Genomic DNA, 6,000 nt, shown 5'->3' on the forward strand with positions numbered 1-6,000 from the left:
CTCATCCTATATCAAATTTTATTATTATTGCTATCAATTTCTTGCATCTATATCTTTTTATCTGTCCCACAATAATATTAGGAGACTCTGAGACATCCAAGAGGAAATGAATGCCTTTTATGAGAATCATACTTGGGCTTTGGTTCCACTTCCTCCTAGAAACAAACCCATGGACTATAAATGAGATTTTACAATCAAGCACAATCCACATGGTTCAATGGCTCCCTTCAGCGCCCATCTAGTTGCAAAGGGGCATAATCAGTGTTTTGGAGTTAATTATGAGGAGACTTTCTCCCTGGTCGCCAAGTTAAATTCGATAAGAATCTTGTTATCACTCGTAACAAATTCCTCTTGGCCAATATATCAATTAGATGTGAAGAGTGCCTTTTAAATGGCGATATTAAGAAAGAAATTTATATGCATCAACCACTTGGCTTTGTGGTTGAAGGGGAGTCGGTATGCAGATTGAGGAAATCTCTATATGGCCTAAAATAGTTTCCTTGGGCTTGGTTTGATAAATTTAGCCAAACAATGTTGTGGCTTGGATTCAACAGATGCTCAGTAGATCATTCTGTCTTTATCAAGAATAATTTAAAGGGAAGAGTATTACTAGTAGTTTATGTGGATGATATTTTCTTGACTGGTAATGATGCAGACAATATAAAAGAGGTCAAAAGAGAAGATATACAATGAATTCAAAACAAAAGATCTTGCACTTCTAAAATATGTTTTTGGGTATTAAGGTCTTCCAGTCAAAGCATATGACCGTCTTATCTCAGAGGAGGTGTGTTCTTGACCTACTTGAGCACACATGGATGATGAGATATCGACCAACAGATACTCCTATGGATGCCAACATAAAAGTTATGTGCAAGCTCTAGTGAAGATGTTGATATAGGTAAATATCAGAGACTCATGGGAAAACTTATTTACCTCATAGTGACTAGACTGGATATAATATGCAGTAAGTGTGGTTAGTTAGTATATGCATAAACCACAACTTACCCATTGGCAAGCTCTCAAGAGAATCCTGAGGTATTTAAAAGGAGCTCAAGGGGAGGGACTTATCTATAAAAATCATGGTCACTTCAACATTGAAGGTTTTGAGGATGCAGATTGGACAGAACCATCTGATGATAAGAAGTCCACTTCTGGGTATTGTACTATTGTTGGAAGAAACCTGGTTACATGGAGAAGTAAAAAGCAGAATGTTGTTGGGAGATCTAGTGCTGAAGTAGAATAGAGAGCTATGACCTATGCAGTCAGGGCTTCTATGGATCAAATCCCTCCTTATTGATTTGGGGTTCCACAAAGAAGCCCCTTTGGAATTATATAGTGACAAACAAACAACCTTCATAGTGCTTCAAGTTCGGTTTTCCACAAGAGAACAAAACATATTGAGGTAGATTGCCATTTCGTATAGGAAAAATTTCAAGCCGGTATTTTATCTCTCAGATATGTTTCATCTCAAGGACAGGCGGCAAACATACTTACAAAACCATTCATATCCAAGATCCAAACCGCTATATGCGGCAAACTAGGTATCTAAGACGTTTTCTTTCCCCCAGGTTGAGGGGGAGTGTTGGAAGATAAACTCAAAGTATAGTGGCATGGTGTAAATTATCTTTGATTTTTGTCCCTTTTCTTCCCTTCTTATGGTAAAGGCTATTTATGTAATCATTGTTCTTCTCATTATTATAAACACACACTAAGAGGGAGGATTAAGCACGTCACTTAACCCTAATCCTCCTTCCCTCTCTCTCCAAACTCGGCCCTCTCTCATTCTTCTCTCTTTCTCCTCGGTTTCCACTTCTCTTGTGCTGCTCGTTTAGTTTATTAACATGAGATCCTAAATTCAACATGCTACAATTGTGAAAGATAGAACTACATAAATTAGTTTGCATAGCCAATTGAGTGGCGTAAGTCCTTGCATGGCCAAAATTGGAAGTTTGCCTTTACGATAGATTAATGTACATGTCATTTGGTAGCAAAAAATATCGAATTAATTATGAGGTGCAAGCATAGTAAGAGAGGATTAGCAACCCGAGCTTTGGGTTGTGAACCACTAGAAATCTTTATGTGTTCGTTCTATGATTAATCACTTTTGCTTAGACACTGAATGTAAAGTAGGAATGTTTCCTGACTTTGCATATGATTAATCACTTTTACTTGGACACTGAATGTAAAGTCCTAGGAGTGAAAATCTCTATTGTGCAACTTGGATATAACCATCAACAAGGTATTGATCCTCTTGCTTGTTCCAAATTCAAAAACCATAAGCCTAGCCTTTTAACCTACAAATTGCTGAAGAATCAATTTGTTGTAATGTTAATTTATATAGATAGATAAGTGCACTCCATTGAAAAAATCATGTATAATGTATATAGGACAGTTTTTAAAAATAAATTAATAAAGTACCCTTAGTTGTACCTTAAGTTTTATAATCAAATGAATATAATAGATTAAAACATATGTTAAAGATAAATTAGCAAAAGACCCTTATACCTTAAGTTTAGTAAAAAAATATAATGGATTGCGAAACCTATGTAAATGCCAGATTACAAACCCATCAATGTTTTTTGGAACAGTGAATCCCATGTGACTTGTATAAATCAATATTAGGTAGCCCATATTATGATTTGTTTGGAGGCTACCACATAAGAAATATTAGCTCATATTATAAGTAGGTTTTTTGTTATGTCAACCATTTATATGAGGCATGTGTATGAAATTTTGTAATATCAATAGGATAAGGGATCAGAAAAGAGTTTAGATGGATATATGCTATGCATAATTTTCTCTTGAATTTTACAACCATTTGTGTCCTCCCACAAAATACCAAGGCAACAAGCCCAAAAGAGTTTTGAAAGCACCTACTATTACAACTTCTCCTCCTCCCATTCTAGATGGTTTTGCAGTAATCAACATTTATTTCCATTCACCTGAAAATTGAATGGGAATAGCTTATAAGAAAAAGGTTCACCCATTCAATTGGATCACTCCTAGTACTAAAGAATTTGTATAAAAAACCTGAGACAATATTAGAGGATAGAATTAAATGCTGCAATAGAAATCATTACCTTGTTAATGGAGAGAGAGAGAAGTAACATATGAGAAAATTGGGAATTTACATAATTTAGCCTTTCCAATTCCACCCATTCTAAAGAATTGTTTCCACGATAATCCAATCCACACATCGTTGTCCAGGATTTGTGAATCTACCATTGCATGTGTAAATATTTAGGAAAAAAAAAAACAGTTTCATGAACCATGGAAGGTCAAAGAAAAATTCAACTTTAGTGTAGTATGGTTGATAGATTTGAGCCTGATTTCAGCCACAATGCATATTGATTGAGCAATTCAGGAAGAAGTATAATCGAATCAAACCTGAAGATGACTAGCCATGTTTTCTCGAGTAAACCAAGGACATTCATTACTCCTACATGGATAATTTTTGTTGAACAACATTTTCTTAAAACAAGTAATAAATGAAGTTTGACACACCTCTGATGATTGATGGTGAGACCTTCGACTGCTGCTTCCCAACTCAAAAATACGCTTCAAGAAGTACGATGAGTGGCCTATTGGAACTTCCTGAGCCTCACTTCACACTGTTCCTTGCTTTAATCACTTCCAGGGTGCACATCGGGGCGGGTTAAGCAAGGAATATGATAGTATTCCAAGGCTTTTCCACTTCTTCATGAACTTCATCCAAAGGCGAGCATGGAGATATTGGAGGGAGTGTACACATACCAACCAACAACATGGAGATACTGGAGGGGGTGTACACATATCACCCAACCAGAAGTCAAGACAGATGTTCATTTGAAACTTCCATATCTTATCGTAAACCAAAGACATAAGAACATCATGAATTTACATGAGGATTAATATTTAAACTCGCTCACTTGCAGGCTAAGAAATATCCAAGGAACCACTTGTCAACACTCTAAGAGGGATTGTGCTTGAAGCAATGATCAACTTCTCTATAATAGGTTGAAGATATACTTCTTTAACACTTACAATAGGTTGAAAACTGGTAGTCAAGTAGAGACCAACATACGAACCTTAAATATTTCTATAATAGGTTGAAGATAGATTTAGTTTGCATTGTGCTCAAAACATTGAATTCCTTCATAGTAGAGTAAAAGAACTTGAACATGAGAACACATAAACTAAGTTTGCCTCTAATTCCAAGACCAGAAAGAAAAACTTCAATAAATTTATAATAATGGGGGCATTTTCTTAAAAGGATTTTGATATCTCTTGTGACCTTTAGTTCTTAGTGGACTGATCACTGAATTACCTAGAAAACTATCAACTCAAATACCTGAAATATGGGACACAAGATCCATACAATGAAGTTCCACATAAAAGAAGTTGATCCTTTCATACAATTACCTCTATTGTGGCTTAAGTTACACATAAATTTTCCACAACACTGTTAACCCTAATTTAGTTGTCAAATACATCAACATATATTTGTCGCCAATGAATCAGATAGCTAGTGGTAGAAGGAGATTACATCTCCCCCTTGCTTATGGGGAACCCCATCCCGATCTCTTCTATTTTTTTGTTTAAGTCATTGGGCGTGACCCTCAAGCTCTCAATGCCAATAGTAGGAACAACAAGGGCATGCCACTGTCTGTGTTCAAATTAGTACAGGAACAGTTAAACCACATCCCCTACCAGATTTATGATCTAGTAAGACAAAGTCCAGTTTGAGTTCTGTAGCACTCGGATTAAGATTTTTTTAAAGTGTAATACTTAAAAAAAACTACAAAGACAAGAAGAATGCTAATGATTTTTAGAAAAAAAACAATCATGCATGACCAATAATTTTAGAAAATATTTTGGTAAGTTATACATATTTTAAAGAAATCGAGAACTTACCTATATAATTTAGCCTTTCCAATTCCACCCATTCCATATGATGGTTTTCCCGGTAATCCAATCCACAAATAACCATCCATGATCTATAAATCTTACTAAAAGATGACTTAGAAAAGTATAAATGTTGATTGTTATATGTTTTGGGTAAATATTTGAAGCAATAAAACTAGAAGGGCAAGGCAATAACCAACAAAATCAAACTTGTAAGAGCGTTAAAAATAAAAAACAATTAAAAGGAATCGCTAATGCAAGAAAAAGGAATAGTTATAGAAAATTTCTTTTTGAAAGAATTAAAGTAAAATGAGACGACTTTATGCTTCCAAAAGTAATTTTAGAGGAAAGGACCACGTTCCAGTAAAGTAGACTAGCATTATTTTACAAAAAAAAAATATTTAAATTTTAAGTGAAAGATAGTAAAAAAGCAAAAGATTCAATAAGCACGGTAAATAGATTCAATTGCAAGATTTATCCGAGTTTAAAAAAATGAAAGAGAGAAGGAAAACCATTATACCTTTTTCCAAGAGTATCTAAGATGAAGAACCAACAAAATGATTATAATCCTTTGCGAAGAGAGCAAAAAAGGACAGGGAGAATATTGAAACAAAACTACGAAGAAGATGGATAGCAGGCGAATGTGATGCTTCTTCTCCAACTTTCAACTTTGAGAAGGCATGTAAAACGTAGCAAATTATAGGAAGGAATATTTTTAATGGGTTGGTTTTAAAATTTAGGACTGATTCGGGTCACCATCAATGAGCATTCTTGAAAAGTTATGAGCATTTACGAAAGGAAAAGATATTTTCCAGATATGACCCTCTTAAGATATCATATTTTCTTCATTTGGAGTATTTCCATATTTGACAAAATTTTAAATCTAATTCTAAAATATTTAATAAAAACTATTAAGTAGAGGGCAAAGTCTTTTTTCTATAATATTTGTTGATTTTTCTCTATAATTTGTTTATCATAAAAAAATGTTTCCCTTTGATCTTCTCTATCAGATATTTTGTAATACCAAAGTAAAAAATCTTACGATTGCGAATAAAATCTAGGAAATAATCGAATTGATTTTGTAAAGAAATCTTCTAATGTTGGAAGAACATTTCA

The sequence above is a fragment of the Aristolochia californica genome, unplaced genomic scaffold (assembly GCF_029961685.1).
Source record: "Aristolochia californica isolate CCGP_79_NKW_82.1479 unplaced genomic scaffold, dmAriCali1.0.hap1 SCAF_9, whole genome shotgun sequence".
In the NCBI taxonomy this organism is placed as follows: domain Eukaryota; kingdom Viridiplantae; phylum Streptophyta; class Magnoliopsida; order Piperales; family Aristolochiaceae; genus Aristolochia; species Aristolochia californica.